Below are 17731 nucleotides of genomic sequence, written 5' to 3' on the forward strand. Positions count from 1 at the left end.
CAGATTCCTAATTGAAACAGTAAAAGATGCCAAGCTGCATGACATCTTCAGCAGACCTGCAGACGGAGCGCAGCGTAGATACACCTGGTCAAAACCTGAGAGGTCTGCCCCTTCCAGGATTGACTTTCTGTTTGCGTCCCGTGGTTTCACGGTCAGATCCACTGACGTCAAGCCGGTGTTCTTCTCTGACCACTGCCTCCTACTGGCTGATTGTCACTTACAGGATGACCAGCGAGTTTGCAGGGGGACATGGAAGCTGAACGTAACACTGCTGACCCCAGAGAACATTGAGGAACTCAAAAGGGATTACAAAGGTTGGAGAACTGTGAAACCCCTCTTTGAGTCTCCAGTTCACTGGTGGGAAGCCATCAAAGCAAACATCAAGAGATTTTTTATCCTCAAAGGTGTTCAGAAGGTTAGGGAGAGAGACAGAGGGAAATGTCCCGACTCCAGAAAAGAATGCAAAATCTTCTCCGGCTGCAGTCGATGGGGGTTGAGGTCAAGGAGGATCTCCAAGAGGTGAAGAGCCAGCAGGCCTCGCTCTTTGCCACGGAGGCCTCCAATATCATCTTCCGGTCCAGAGTCTGCTCCATTGAGCAGGATGAAACGTGCTCGCATTACTTCTTCCAAAAGGTACAGAGAGAGAGCTCTGTGATCAGCAGCCTGAAGAAAGAGGATGGCTCGGTAACGTCATCGCAGTCTGACATACTAAGGATTAGCAAATCCTTTTATGCTGGGCTGTATGACGTGAAGCCCACAGACAGCAGAGCCTCCCAGTCCTTCCTGTCATCTATCACAGAAGTCTTAGATGACAGAGTGCAGGAGAGTCTAGACAAACCGCTAACTCTGGACGAGCTGACAAAGGCCGTCAGGTCCTTTGAGATGAGTAAAACTCCCAGAATCGATAGCTTACCTGTTGAGTTGTACTCGACTCTGTGGGACTCGATCGGCCCAGACCTGCTGGAAGTATACGAGAGTATGCTTCTGGCCAGCAGAATGTCAGAATCCATGAGGAAAGGCATCATCACCCTCATCTACAAGCGGAAGGGGGAGAGGGCGGAAATCAGAAATTGGCGGCCCATCTCACTGCTTAATGTAGACTACAAGATTCTGTCCAAAGTCATAGCCAGTCAGGTCAAGTCTGCTCTGGAGTTGCTGATTCACCCTGACCAGACCCGTACTGTACCCGGCAGGAAGATCTCTGATAGTCTCGCGCTACTCAGGGATACGATTGCCGATGTATGAGACAGGAGGGTGGACACCTGCCTCATCAGCCTGGACCAGGAGAAGGTTTTTGACAGGATATCGTACACATACATGATGGACGTACTCTCCAAAATGGGGTATGGGGAGGGAATCTGCAATTAGGTCCAACTGCTCGACACAAACATCAGTAGTGCAGTCTCAATCAGGGGGTGGGGATCAGAAAATTTCCCGATCAAATCTGGAGTCAGACAGGGCTGTCCTCTCTCCCCTGTCTTGTTTCTTTGCTGTATTGAACCCTTTGCTGAGTCCATTCAGAAGGATGCGAGCATAAGAGGGGTAACAATCCCAGGCAGTGGAGGCAATCAGGTCAAAGCCTCCTTGTACATGGACGACGTCGCTGTCTTCTGCTCAGATCTGCTTTCTGTTCGCAGGCTGATGAGCATCTGCGACCTGTTCAAACTGGCCTCGGGAGCCATAATAAATTGCGGCAAGAGCGAGGCCATGTTCTTAGGGAACTGGGCCGACCGATGCATTATTCCCTTCACCGTCAGGTCAGACTACCTGAAGGTGCTGGGGATATGGTTTGAAGGGGCCGGGGCGTGCACCAAAACCTGTCCTGTGCCGTGGCGGTCACCCGAGCCATCTTCCGCTTTATCTGGAGATCGAAAATGGACAGTTGTCGGAGGGATGCAATGTTCAAACCTCTAGATAAAGGGAGAAAAAACGTGCCCAACGTCACCCTCATCCTGATGGCCACCTTTGTGTGTGGCTGCATCAAGCTGTGCGTAGATCCCAGTACGTAAACACCAAGGGTCACTACGTGCTGAGGTTCTATCTGTCCCCGGTTTTGTGAAGGATGGGTCTGGCCACAATGCCGCGGAACGCTCCATTCAGTTGTAGGTTACTACCTATCCTTTGTGGAAAGGTTTGTGCAGAAAAGCACCTTTGACCACCAATCCATTAGGCAGTGGTCTGCACGGAATGTCCTCAAGGCCCTACGGGAAAAGGAGATGGTGGATCCTGTTGGCTAGTTCCCCGATCAGACTGCCAAAGTCATTTGGCAGAATGCCTCATCACCAGAACTTTCAAACAAGCACCAAGACGTAGCTTGGCTGGTGGGGAGAAGGGCCCTCCCTGTCAGATTCTTCCTGCATGCCCAGAATCTTACTGCCTCCGCACGCTGCCCTCGAGGTGGCTGCGGTGAGGAAGAGACAGTTACACACCTCCTTCTGGAATGTGCCTTTGCAAAGTAGGTGTGGAAAGAGATGCAGTGGTTTTTGTCTGGATTCATCCCAAGCAGCTCTGTAATACAGGAGTCTGTGCTCTACAGTCTGTTCCCAGGGACCTACACTGAGATAAACATCAACTGCTGCTGGAGGACCATCAACTCAGTGAAAGACGCTCTTTGGTCTGCCCGAAACTTGCTGGTCCTCCAGTGCAAAGAGTTGTCCACGACTGAGTGTTACAGACTGGCATATTCCAAGGTCCAGGACTATGTGCTGAGGGACGCACTAAAGCTTGGGGCAACCACCGCAAAGGCTCAATGGGGAAAGGCCACTGTGTAAGGCCCTCCCGCCATAGTGAACCGAGGAGCTGGAACCTGTGTAAAACCCCTCGGGGGGGTGGTATACACCAAAATGTTTTTTACTATGTAATGCCAATGTACATTGCATTTAAAATGGAATGGCAAGAATTGTGAGTCACTTCATGTTTTTCTGTATCGAAGAAATCTGATCTCTATTGTACTTTCTGAAATGTGAAATTTGAACTGTTCTGAAGTGTTTTGTAATGCATTTTTGCAAATTTTTATGAATAAAGTATATTTTTGGAATAGAAAATTGCATACAGAGCAATCAAGTTTCCATGAACCTCTGTGCTAGTTTTAAAAAGATCATTCTCGAAGCAGGCCCCGCATATAAAACTGACCATGCCGACATGGTGGATTAATCATCATTGGGAGTTTCCGCTTAAGGTGCTTGTTTGCAGGACTTTGAGGAGGCTCCAAAATTAAGCTGGAACTTTAGGATGCAAGAAAACTAATAGGCATGTTTTGAAATGTTTGAATGCTTTTTTAAAAACCTTATTAAGGAACTCACTACTGTACCCCGATCTAACTGGAAAATAGTTTTGCATATTCTTTCATAGTTAGTAATTTAAAATCCGGTTCCTCACAGGTGGTGGATTGACACTGGGATTTGAAATATCTGTTTTTTGTGATAAACCCACTTTCAGCTATTTCCAACCTGTTTCCAAGTTACCATTCTTAAAATAGTGAGGAATATGTTTTGAAATAATTTTTTTAAAATTATGTTATAAAATGCTGCCCAATTAAGCTGGTTCATAGCAGATTTTGCCTTCGTTGATATGCAAATGAGTTTGAGGAGAAACTCAGGGAAAATGGGCACAATATTGGGCTGTTAGCACTAAAAGCAAACCCCTACACCCCCTAGTTTGGAAATTAGGTGAGGATGATAAACATGCAAATTAGCTGCCAACCACTCACCTTCTCAGCCCCCACTGTAATGTTTTCCAATCACTGAACAGGCTGAAATCAGGTAGTGAGTATGTTTCCACGCTCCTGATGATGATGCCATTCCATGCTCCAGATGGAAATCCAACACCATTACTGGAGCAGCAACGTGGGTTTCACCAAGATATCTCTTTGATCTTATAAGAAATAGGATCTGAAAGGTCTATAAGAACAGTGTTTTGCTGGACAGGCTTGGGTGTTGTTACAGGTGATCCTGGCAGTGATTGTATTCAGCGCTCTAATCTGTAAAAGGCCAGATAGCTTGACGTCTGTCGTGGGGAAAGTTTTAGAATCAATCATTAAGGAGATGATAGCTGGGCACTTAGAAAAACTCAAGGTAATCGGAAATAGTCAGCATGGCTTTGTGAAAGGGAAATCATGTTTAACCAATTTATTGGAGTTCTTTGAAGGAGTAGCATGCGCTCTGGATAAAGCGGAGCAGATGTACTGTACTTGGATTTCCAGAAGGCATTTGACAAGTGCCACATAAAAGGTTATTGCACAAAGTAGGAGCTCATGGTGTAGGAGGTAACATCTTAGCATGGATAGAAGATTGGCTGGCTGGCAAAAAACAGAGAGTATGCATAAATGGGTCATTTTATGATTGGCAAGATGTAACGAGCAGAGTCCTGCAGGGGTCCGTGCTGGGGCCTCAACTTTTTACAACTTATATCAATGAATTAGATGAGTGGAGCTATGGCATGGTAGCTAAATTTGCAGATGGCACAAATATCGGTAGGAAAGTATGTTGTGAAGAGAACATAAAGAAGTTGCAGACTTGTATAGATAAGTTGAGTGAGTGGGCAAAAATCTGGCTGATGGAGTATAACGTGCAAAAATGTGAAGTTGTTCACTTTGGCAGGAAGAATAAAAAAGCAGAGTATTACTTAAATGGAGAACGACGGCAGAATTCCAAGGTGCAGAGGGATCTAGGTGTTCTAGTGCATGAGTCACAAAAAGTTAGTATGCAGGTACAGTAAGTAATAAAGAAGGCTAATGGAATGCTATCCTTTATTATGAGAGAAATTGAAAATAAAAGTAAGGATTTTATACTTCAGTTATACAGGATATTGGTGAGACCACATCTCGAATACTGTGCAGGTCTACTTATTTAAGTTTAGTTTTAGTTTAGAGATACAGCACTGAAACAGGCCCTTCGGCCCACCGAGTCTGTGCCGACCATCAACCACCCATTTATACTAATCCTACACTAATTCCATATTCCTACCACATCCCCACCTACCCCTATATTTCTCTACCACCTACCTATACTAGGGGCAATTGCCACTGGCCAATTTACCTATCAACCTCCAAGTCTTTTGGCATGTGGGAGGAAACCGGAGCACCCGGAGGAAACCCACGCAGACACAGGGAGAACTTGCAAACTCCACACAGGCAGTATCCAGAATTGAACACGGGTCGCTGGAGCTGTGAGGCTGCGGTGCTAACCACTGCGCCACTGTACCGCCTACCACTGCGCCACTGTACCGCCACTGGTGATACAGGAGACGATTCAGAGTAGGTTTATTAGATTGATACCTGGAATGAGCGGGATGTCTCATGAGGAAAGGTTGGACAGACTGGGCTTGTTTTCACTGGAGTGTAGATAATTGAGGGGAGACTTGATTGAAGTTTATAAGATCCTGAGCAGCCTTGACAAGGTGGATGTGGAGAGGATGTTTCCTCTTGTGGGTGAGTCCAGAACTAGGGGGCACTGTTTTAAAATTAGAGATCACCCTTTTAGAACAGAGATGAGGAGAAATTTTTTCTCTCTGAAGGTTGTGTGACTTTGGAACTCTCTGCCTCAGAAGGTAGTGGAGGCAGAGTCATTGAATATTTTTAAGGCGGAGGTAGATAGATTCTTGTTAGGCAAGGGAATCACAAGTTAATGGGGGTAGATGGGAGTGTGGAATTCGAGACAGAAACAGATCAGCTGTGATCTTATTGAATGGCGGAGCAGGCTAGAGGGGCTGAATGGCCTAATTCTGCTCCTAATTCGTATGTTCATAATGAGGGGAGCTGACTGGCTCAGCTACATTTTTTTTGTGACTGCTGGGTTATTATTATTTACACTTACAAAGTTACACTCCAATTAAAAGTTCACTTCGATTAATGTGGACCTGTATACTCATTGTTCCTATGCTAGCAGACAAAGGCCAACCACGGAAAATACACGTATTTCCTCACAGTTCCTGGGCATGCCACAACCTGACCAATTATTGAGCGCTGACAGAAATCTGTCCTCATTGTTGTATATTGTTGCTAGGTTGAGCTTGGTTTACATAGATCTCAGAGTCATTGTAAATCTAAACAGTAACTCATTTATTTGTGTAGTGAGAAACAGAGTTTATGTTTCAGGTCTGTGATCCTTCATTAGAACTGTCCAAAGTTGCCAGTTCTGATGAAGGGTCACAGACCTGAAATTTTAACTCTGCTTCTCTCACCACTGATGCTGCCTGACCTGCTGAGTATTTCTGGCACTTTCCGTTCTCATTTCAGAGCTTCAGCAACCGCAGTATTTTGTTCTTAACTAATGTATTTTATTTACATGGACTATATACACTTTCCATAAGCCTGTCTAGCTTTTGCTATTCATGATGCTTCTTGCTTCTCCCCAAGTCTATTACACATGTGACCTCTTACATCATCATCACAGTGGGAGGTGTTACTCTCACTGTCCTAAACATTAACCCTTTCAGACCTATATACTACTTCTCCTCCCAAGTCTTTGTCCATATTTTTATATATATATATACCTTTATTTTTACTTTATGTGCTATCCCATCTCCCCCCAAGTCTCTGACATCACAGATTCAATCTGTCAGGAGGTTTCATGACTCTCCCTGATCGTGTGTGTTGTTGTCAGAGTCAGAAGATCAGTAGTCTTTTTTCTGAACTCTTGGTCATTGACTTGGATGGCCTTCATTGAGGTTTGTAGTATCCAATTTTCTCTGAACTTCAGGATCATCATCTGGTTCATCGAAATATATGACTGATTGATGTCTTTGAGGAATAAGAATAAAGTTTCTCCTATTTCGTCTTTCATACCTTCTGGAGCATGTACAAAAGATCTCTGATGAGTTTCATCTCACTGGATAATTACTCCTTCTCTGCGTTAGTCTCGTATCCATACCTTTAGCCCTTCCATCAACTTGGTTAGGTTTCTGGTATGATATCTCCTATTGTAATTCTGAGCTTGTTGCTTCCTATAAGACTATTCTCTGTCTTGAACTCTCTGATAATCCTGGAATTTTAGCCCTGCAAGTTTTTTTTGGGTAAGATAGGAAGTTAGATTTTGAGCTTCCTCCCATCAACAGCTCAGATGGTGCTAATCCACATAGCAGTGAAGTAGATCTGTCGTTTAAGAGTGCAGTTTGAAAATCTTCGTTTTTCTTCAACAATGCTTCAATAGTCCGGACTCCTCTTTCAGCTTCACCATTAGGTTGATGATATCTTGGGGAACTTGTAAGATTTTATTTTATTCTTTCATGGGATGTGGCAAGGCCACTGAGTGGCATTTTAGGCCATTTCAGAGGGCAGTTTCGAGTCAATCACATTGCTGCGGGTCTGGAGTCACATGTAGGCCAAACCAGGTAAGGACAGCAGATTTACTTGGCTAAAGGACATTACTGAACCAGATGGGTTTTTAACAACAATTAATGATAGTTTCATGACACTATTACTGAAACTAGCTTTCAATTCCAGATTTTATTAATTGAATTTAAATTCCACCAGCTGCTATGGTGGTATTTAAACACCTGTCCCCAGGGCATTAGGCTGGACTTCTAGTTTAGCAACATTACCACTATGCCACCATCTTCCCTAAACTTTTAAGATGTATAAATCCACATTTTCCCATACACTGCATGAATATTCGTGTGAAAATTGTAGTCCATTATGTGACAAAACATCGTCAGAAATGTCATGCATTGTGAAGATCTCCTGTAAAATTCGAATGACAGATTCGTTGGATACAACTTTTTCACTTCAATGCATCTTGAAAAATAGTCAATCACTATCATGTAGCATTTTCCATGAAACATAAATAGATCCATCCCTAGATGTTTCCACGGTCTGGTTGGAAATCGTGTTGATGTAAGGGTTTCCCTCTGGAATGGTCTGTGCACTGTGCAAACCTGGCAATTAGAGATCAGTTGTTCTATATCTCTGGATATCCCTGGCCACTAGATGGACGACTGAGCCCATGCTCTATATTTTGAGATACCCATGTGGCTCTGGTGAATTCTTTCCAAGATATTTGTCCACAGTGAGACCAAAATCACCAGCCTGTTGTTATACACCAGCAGATCAACCACAATAGTGAACTGCTTCCTGAACTCAAAGAAGATTTTCATCATTATACCACTGAGATGTTGCTGAGGCCAACCTTGTGTTTAATATTGGCGTATTCGGATGCAATTCCTTATCTCACTTAAGAGCATGACGAATTTCTTGGAGCTTTTGTGAACTTGCAGGCCATTGCAATGCAGTGTATTATGAGTATGACTCAATCTCGTCAATAAAGTTAACGTCCTGTTGTGTAGGATGGTCAACAGTAACTCTAGATAAACCATCTGTGGAAGTTTGCCTCTTGCCTTGTACGTATACTGTCTCGTACGCGAATTGCACTCGCCTCAACTGGAATCTTTGAATTCTCAGAGACATTCCAGTAAGTTCCTTTTCATCCAGTAAGAAAACTAAGGGTTTGTGGTCTGTCTGTATGACAACTTTTAACTTGATAATATAACCTGAGAACTTCTCGCAAGCCCACATGACTGTGAGAGCGACTTTCCCTGTGATGGTGTACCTTCCCAGTCTCAGACAATGCTCAAGATGCATAATAGATCGGTTTTCTATATCCATCTGGCTGTCCTTGAAAAAGGATGTCCCCTTGCCCTGCTGATGAGGTGTCTGCTGCAATTGTGGTTGGTCGTGAGAGGTTATAATGCACTAAGATATCGGGCGAAACCAACATTTCCTTGATCCTTCGAAATGCCTGCTCTTGATGTGCATTCCCACACCATTCTTGATCTTTCTTTAAGAGTTGTCTTAAGGGATCAGTAACTTGTGCTAGATTGGGCAAAAATTTTGCCAACTGATTAACCATTCCAAGGAATCATTGAAGATCTTGGACAGAAGTAGGAATTGGGAATTCACTGACGACTCTCATCGTTTGTTGGTCTGCCATTATGCCCTTGCTACTAACAATGTGTCCTAAGAAACGAATATGGCACATTATTCCTTTAAGGCCCTGTAAAATGTTTGACTTAGTCCTTTGGAAGATTTTAGGTGCAGATGTCATACTGAATGGTAAACCATTAAAACAAAATCTTCCAAGTGGAGTGGTAAAGGTTGTCAGTAATCTTGACTTCTTGTCCAATGGAACTTGCCAAAAGCCACTATTCATGTCAAGTTTTGTGAACATAACACTTTTGGATAACTTTGCCAAGCTTTCGTGTACTGAGGACATTGAATGAATTTCTCTTGCAACAGATTTATTAAGCTGAATTAGGTCTACACAAATGCGAAGAATACCATTTGGTTTAGGAACAGGAACCATTCCCGAATGCCACTCTATCGGTTTTGTGACGGGAGAAATGACTCCTATCCTGGTCATCCCTTCTGGCAGTATTTGGGCTTGCTTCAGCAATGGATGTGGTATCTTCCTAGGTGTAAAGATACATATTGGTTTAGCATCTTCTCTCAATGTAATGTGATATTCAGTCTTAAGTCTTCCTGGAACTGAAAATAGTTTTGGAAAGTCTGCTTGAAAGTGGCTCTTGGATTCTTGTTGTTTGATTTCAGCCACATTTTTGATAAGAATAAGATCTAAACACGTTCTTCTGCTCAAAAGAGAAAATTCTTGATTCTGCAGAACATATAGTGTTTCCAATATCCGCTTTCCCATGTACTGGAGTGTTGCCTGTAGCTTCCCCTTGTCTTTCAGTTCAATCCCTCCTGGACCGAGTAACTGAGTGTCTGGTAGCAAGCAATGTGTTGATAACCATGGTTTGTTCTCTGACAAAACTGTGATGCTTGCTCCAGTGTCTAATTTAAAATTAGTAACATGTCCATGACATAAATATCTGCATCCAGAATGCATGATTAGGGTTATTGATCTCCCCAAGGAAATTTCCTGATTTATATTTTAGTGGAGTTTGTTCCACTTCATTGACAGCTCTTTGTATGAAGACTTTTAATTTTGAAGTAGAGACCTTGCTTTGGCACAATATTGCAAAATAAAACATCTTGCTTTATTTGCCGGACACTGTTTGTGCCTGTGGGTCTTTTTGGCACCACAGTGCTGGCAGGGTTTCATGACATCTTGGACCTTCCCTTCCAAGTGTATTTTCTTGCCTGGGGACTGTTTTTCTGTCCTGTACTTCAGGAACTGTACGGTCATCGGAGTTTTCCTGACCCAAGGTTTCTCTTCCCCTCTCAGGATCGTTCTGTTCTACTTATGAACCTTTGCTTGTCTGACCATCTGTATCACTTTCTCCGGGGTGAGTTGCATTCTGCAGTACTGATATACTCACCTTGAATGCCTAGATAATCACCCCAGATAAAAATTAATGTCTTGGCCTGCACTAAATCAGTTGGGGAGTCAGACTAAAAATCACTATATTCATGCAAAATGCAAAATTCAGTATTGTGTATACTAACCTAGAAAATACCACAAATTAGCAATGTGAAATACTGTACAAAACCAAACAAGCATTAATGCCTTAATGTGCTGAACTCACTTAGTTACTGACAGATGAATATCGCTCAGGAACCTGGAGCTTTGAGTCCAGTAACAATTGTTCTATAACTAATGAGCTCTTGACAATTGACCAACTCACAGTGCTATTGCTGACAGAGTGAGGCAGATGTTACATGGAAAATGAATAATTGAATGTGTTGTTGATGATGAATGAGCTCCTTTGTTACAATGGAGCGATTTACACAGAGCCAATCCTGACATTGGTTGCAAAATGCATATTAAATATTCCGTTGCACAACATTTATAAGAAATAATTATCCCAGAAAAGACATAATTTTTTTCTGATTTGGTGTTTGATTCTATGAATTAAATTTGTGAATAAGCGAATGCAATGAAATTGGATGATATATTAGCTAAAATTGTTGCAGTCCTAATATCTGTAACAATTTCTCCGATCTAACTAAAATTTGATAACCAAAGACAGCTGTTTCTATTTACATAGTGCCAACAATGTGTGTCAATGCAAAACAGCTTTGATGCTAATCTATAAGGTAACTCAGCTGTGAAGTTACCTACCACAAAATGTGATATCGATTTTCAAGAAAGTTAACCAAGAAACCCAATGTTAGACTAATTCAAAGGTCTACCTGTATTTTGGTTTGGAAAGGTCCTCATCTAGCAAACTGTATTGTGATGGAAACCTCACTTGCCAGATGGAAAAATATTAATTTTGTCATATGGAACATTATTTGAAGGCTTGCTGGACTTTGAACATAACTTGTTTAAAAAAAGACCACAGAACAGTCGCTGAAAACATGGCTGCACATTTACATTCTAAAAGTATGGAGAGACAATGGGAGTACTCCCTGATTCAATTAGCCAGATGGGTTTTGTCAATAGTGACGATCAAGGGACATTGAGAGTCATTGAATGTGTACGAGCCAGCATTCCACCCCCACCCCCCACCCCACTGCACCCCCCCCCCCACCCCCACTGAGAGTGTCTGGTAAGTTGTAAGGAATCCACAAACCTCGCAGGAGAGGCTGTTTCAAACAAGGAGCTAGTCACATGACTAACCTGCTGGCCAACCTGGGGCTTTTTGAATTGTGCCTGACACAGAAAGAAAGAGATTTCAATTGAACTTCAAGAAGAGAGAACTCCCTCTCTCTGTCTCTATCTCATGCAAAGTTCCAGGGACCCACAGAAGTAACTTAAGCCTCAAGACAGAAGACCAGTGAAACAAGTTTGAAAGTGTACACTGGGCCCCAACGAGAACTGCAAGACTTAAACTTCAATCAAAGACTTGACATCCAACCCAAAACCAGTAACTGAACACCATCTATTACTTCAAACCTTTCCCCTTTAATTCTTTCCCATCCTCTGTCTCTATTTGCGTGCGTGTTTATCACATATGCATGCTAGCATGGTGGTGTTGTGTATTTTTAGTAGTTTTAACTGAGTTAGAGTTTTGAGGTTAATAAACTTACACCTTTCTTGTTTAAATCTGAGAAAACCTGATGTTGATTTCTTTGAAACTTCAATTAGAGAGCAGTGAGCAAGGACTCACTGAGGGGAAGCTAAAAACAGTGTGTTTTAAAAATTAAACCCTGTTATGGCCAAACAAGGAAAAGGCTGAGAGGGGAGCCCTAGACTGCTTCCTCACCTGGTCGTAACAGTCTTCTCAAACTGAACAGAATTGATAGTTACCAAAACTGAGAGGCACCTTGCTCGCAGTATTCTTATCCTCAACTCATACTCATCTAGGCTGCTAACTGCCGCTCTATTTCAGGACTGAAACTATAACCTATGTAACCCCTATCACATTTTCAACCTCATCATTAAACCAAAAGAAGGTTAAAGAAAAATAATTCCACTCAAGGTAAAATTGATGAGCTGACATAGGACTTCTATCTACTTAAAGGAGTGAATGCACTCACCTGTCCCCTTACCAGTTGATATTTATAAAAATAATCTATTATCTGGCAGCCAAAATGCTTTCAGAACTAATATGGTTTCCTGAAGAATCTCCTAGATTTTGTATTGAAGAAATAAAGTTCCTGCTACACCTAGACTTCCAGTAACCACAAACCCTCTTGACACCTGCTGACTCCTTTTTCCTGGATTTCATTTGAGCTTCTAGCAACAGTAACCCTCTCCCCCTGATCTTACACCTGCGCCATGTTACTTGGAATAAAACAAGATGTCTCACAGTCAAGCAAACAACCTATTCCTGCACCATCATACTTCACACCCCATATTGTTTTTCCTGTTCTTCCACTTACTACTTGCCACAACTGTGCTGCCTCTCTTATGTACGAACTCTACAATAGACGGTAGGATGCCTGGACTGCTGATCGAGGTGCTTCTGTCATCTTAGCCATGGTACAGTAGCACAAATACATTCACAGGGGACAGAACCTTCAAATAGAGATTAAGACCACTGACATGCAAATCGCATGGATTCTGAAACAAATAAATTGCACACTTACTGTAACTCATCAGAAGTCGGCCCTATAAAAATTTTACCTTCATCGCTCTAAAAAAAAGGAACATCTGGGTCTCTTATGGGGCTTCTATTTGAGTTGTCACTACAAAATTGCTGATGCCTTTAAGGCTGACACAATGTTGGGACTTCCTTTTAGGATCTTCCTGGTACCCAAAAGAGTGTCTCCAGCAATGCCCAAAGTTTATCGTTTGAATGAGGGACAGCAGGACACCTGAAACAAACTTACATAGTATTATATAGACAACACAGAATCAGGCCACATTGGTATTTAATCCTTTACAAGAACTGTAGTCCTAATCCCATGTTTTCACCCTGTTCCCATCTCCCCTTTATTCCCTTTTCCTACAACCATTTATCAAACCTACTCGTAAATGTTGTCATGGTGCCTGCTTTAGTCACTAACATTAGTAATGCATTCCACAGTCGCACATCCCTCTCTGTAAAAAAAAACTATCTGTTGTTTTTTCAATCTTACATCTGCGTCTAATCATTCTAGATACCTCAGCCACTGGAAACAGTCTGTTTCTATTTGTTCTGCCTCATCCCTTCTTAATTTTGATACTTCTATCAAATCACCCTTTCATTTCCTCTGTTACAATGAAAACAACCCAAGTTTTTCAAGTCTTTTTTTCATATTTGCATTTCCTCATGCCAGACAGCATCCTAATGAACTGGACAGTCTCTATTGCCTCTACATTCTCCCTATAGTGTGTAGACCAAAACTGCAAACAGCACTCCACCAGTGGTCTTACTAAGATTTTATATAGATTCACCAGCATGTCTCAACTTTGACATTCAATGCCTACTTGAAAAAATTGACCCTGAAATTAGTGTGGACAGTCAAAACGTCCTTGATAATATTTTTAAATGCTCAGACCTGTGACAGGTGAAACGGAATACAGAGAATCTTTTCTTTCCTGGGAAGTGGGTTTCACTAGCAAGGCCTGCATTTATTGCCCATCTCTAATTGCCCTTGAACTGAGTGGCTTGCTAGACCATTTCAGAGGGCAGTTAAGAGTCTACCACATTGCTGTGGGTCTGGAGTCACATGTAAGCCAGACCAGATAAGGATGGCAGATTTCCTTCTCTAAAGGACATGAGTGAATCAGATGTGTTTTATGACAATCAATGATACTTTCATGGCACCATTACTAAGACTAGCGTTCAATTCCATATTTTTTCTTATTAATTGAATTTAAATTCCACCAGCTGCTGTGGTGGATTCTGTGATTCTGTGACCCCAGGACATTAGCCTGGGCCTCTGGATTACTAGTCCAGTGACATTACCACTACTCCACTGTCTCCCCACAAGTGCAAAGTGTTACATGCTAGAAAACAAATTTGGGGGGGATAGAATTACTCAATGAATGGGGAAGGCTGAAAGGGATAATAAATTCTGTGCTTATCAAGAAGGAAAACAGAATAATCAGATATATTGCCAAATCTGGGTACATTTTCAGAATTTCAGTTCCCAGCACTGAGCCTTGTCCACCAGAACTGTGTATCAGAAAACTCCCTCACAGTTTTCCGTGCATGGATGGAAAATGATGAGGAGAGCCCTCGTAATTTGATGAGGGAAGGTGGGGATGTGAGAGGGAAATGGGATTAATGTAGGATTAGTATAAATGGGTGGTTGATGGTCGGCACAGACTCTGTGGGCCGAAGGGCCTGTTTCAGTGCCATATCTCTCTATGACTCTAATTTGAGGATTTGCGCTTCTGGTGGATGAGGTGCATTTGTGCAATTTGTAAACATGGCTGGGATTTTCTTGGCTGGGGGTAAGTCCAAATGTTGGGACCATATGTGGGTCCCAGGCTTGCATGGGGCAGCAGCGGGACTGCGGCAGCAATTTTCCTGGCAGCAGCCTCTTAATTGACCGCTGCCGTGCCCGCCATCCTTAATTGGAGAGAGAGATGGCTGCTGCTAAGGCTACAGGGAGAACGAGGGGGTGCCTCCATTTTGAGGACACCACTGCAAGAAAGTTAGAAAGTTTTTATCACTGTCAGGGCCAGACAGGCAGGCCCCAGTGATTAGAGAGGTATCCAGTCGAGAGGGGCCACAGGGGTGGCCTTTGCCACCGGGAGCTCCCTCCCTGGGGACATGAAACCTCCAGCTTCAATGGCACCCCTTTCCCCCACTTCCTGGGGGATACCACAGGGAGGTTACCTCCTTACAGCTGTCAGTTCCCTAAGTGGCGGGCGGCTGCTCCACTGTGGCCCGGGAGGATGGCCCTCAATTGGCTAAATTGGTTGCCTGCCTCCGGAAGGCAAGCAACCAAGCTGCCGCCATTCGCACTGCTGATAAAATGGTCCAGCAGCAGGACTGCGCAGGGAACATTCCTGAAGCTGCTCCCCGGATTTTACCAGCTCACCCCGCCTCCTAGCCCTCCACCTGGGAGCCGGTAACATCTTGCCCTCTTTGTCTAAGGCCTTCAGACTGAAGCTTTAATTTGTAAAACATGACAGTAGACTTTTACAAACATGCGAACATATGAATTCGGAGCAGGAATAGGCCACTCGGCCCCTCATGCCTGCTCCACCATTCAGCAAGATCATAGCTGATCTGATTGTAACCTCAACTCCACATTCCCAGCTACCCCCAGTAACCTCTCATCCCCTTGCTTATCAAGAATCTATCTACCTCTGCTTTAAAAATATTTAAAGACTCTGCTTCCACCGCCTTTTGAGGAAGAGAGGTCCAAAGACTCACAACCCTCAGAGAGAAAAAATTTCTCCTCATCTCTTTCTTAACTGGGTGACCCCTTATTTTTAAATAGTGAGCCCTGATTCTAGATTCTCCCACAAGAGGAAATATCCTTTCCACATCCACCCTGACAAGACCCTCAGGATCTTATATGTCTCAATCAAGTCACCTCTTACTCTTCTAAACTCCAGCAGATACAAGCCTAGCTTGTCCAACCTTTCTTCATAAGACAACCCACCCATTTCTCTTTACTGTGCCTGGGGATTCAGTGAAGAGAGAAAAAAGGCTGAGACCTATTAGGTCAGGTGACTGGCCCATTCTGCTGCCCTAGAATTCCAATGGGTTTCCCCAGTAAAGGTACATGTGCCTGTGTCTATGTTGGTGCAGGCCCACTGTTGGGATGATAGGGAGGCCGGTTTGAACATTTCTGACCTCATTTACTGTGGTTGTGTTCATTGGGTGCCCCAGTGTAGGGGTGCCTGGAGGAAGCTGGTGCCAGGACACCTGGTACGCCTGTGGACCACCAGAAGGTTTGCATCGATCCCTGGTGCAGACTGAAGTTAAAGAAGTTCTGTTGTTTCGATCGAGTTTTCCCCAAATTTACAATGGAGAAACTGGGAAAAATCCACTCCTTGGCGAGATTCCAACACATGCTCTTTGTTGATCAGATGTTTCACTGAACTTACATGTAGCTTCCAATCATACAAACACATCAGGTCAGAGGGATCAGTCAAGGATTTTCAAACACTTAAGTATTGATATAGGGTTAGAACTATATTGTTACACTGGAGGACTGTATGGGGTAGATGTTTGTTCTGGCAGGCAACAGGTGGTAGCACATCAGCTGCCTGTTATGCTCCTTTTTTGATGCTCAATTCTATTGTATTCAATGAGGTACCACCCAAGAGGAATTTCTACCCCATCTTAGTATGGAAGGATATGCTATACGGACTGAGTCCTGCCTTGTCTCTAGTTATCTTTTTGAAAATGAAGCAAGCGCTCTGGGAGCCATCTTGCGGAGGTAGCCTCACAAGTTTTTAAACTTCAGGTTAATCATTCTATGCCAGTAGGATCAACTATCTCATTGACAATTTAAACTGTCAATAGGGGAGGCGGTGGCATAGTGGTAATGTCACTGGACTAGTAATTCAGAGCCCCAGCTAATGTTTTGGGGACAAGGGTTCGAATCCTACCACAGCAGATTGTAAAATTTGAATTCAATTAATAGATCTGGCATTAAAAAACTCATCTAATGATGCCCATAAAACCATTGTCAATTGTTGTAAAAACCCATCTGGTTCACTAATGTCCTTGAGGGAAGGGAATCTGCATGTGACTCCAGACCCACAGCAATGTGCTTGACTCTTAAAATGTCATCTGAAATGGAGGCCTAGCAAGCCACTCAGTTCAAGGGCAAATTAGGGATGGGCAATAAATGCTGGCCTAGCCAGTGACACCTACATCCCACAAAACGAATAAAGGATACCAGTAAGCAGAGCTCTGCACATGTGTGATACCACCGAAACGTTATACAGGCAACACAGTCACAAGCATATAATGAACTAATCTGCGAGGTAAATATAATCTCCAGTGTAGAAATTGTAGGAATTACCATGGAGAGATGTGATGCAATTCAAAATTAACACTGTTGAGAACGTGACATGCCAGGGATATCAGTTATGATTCAAATTCCATTGGAATTCTAGGGCAGCAGAATGGGCCAGTCACCTGACCTAATAGGTCTCAGCCTTTTTTCTCTCTTCACTGAATCCCCAGGCACAGTAAAGAGAAATGGGTGGGTTGTCTTATGAGGAAAGGTTGGACAGGCTAGGCTTGTATCTGCTGAAGTAGAAATGGTAAACTAGAACTAAGTGTCAGTTTTCCTCTCTTTGGTCAGAAAGTTTCAGGTTTGAGTCCCAGACCAGTAATTGGAGGTCAGAATCTAAGCTGATCCTCCAGACCAGGACTGTGAGAATGCTGGCTGCCATCCTTCATGAGGTATTAAATCAGGCCTAGTCTGTGATGCAAGGGAAGTTTAAGGATCCCATTTTTAAATGAAAAGTAGGAAGTTCTCCTGATATTG

At 43.2% G+C, this 17731-nt stretch overlaps 1 protein-coding gene across 4 annotated transcripts in view; it reads left to right on the forward strand.

The window, feature by feature from the left end:
• gjb7 (gap junction protein beta 7) overlaps positions 1 to 17731 on the forward strand; it is a 40819-nt gene that overhangs the window by 21362 nt on the left and 1726 nt on the right. The window lies entirely within an intron of this gene.

Source organism: Heterodontus francisci, chromosome 3 (assembly GCF_036365525.1).
Source record: "Heterodontus francisci isolate sHetFra1 chromosome 3, sHetFra1.hap1, whole genome shotgun sequence".
NCBI classification, from domain to species: Eukaryota; Metazoa; Chordata; class Chondrichthyes; order Heterodontiformes; family Heterodontidae; genus Heterodontus; species Heterodontus francisci.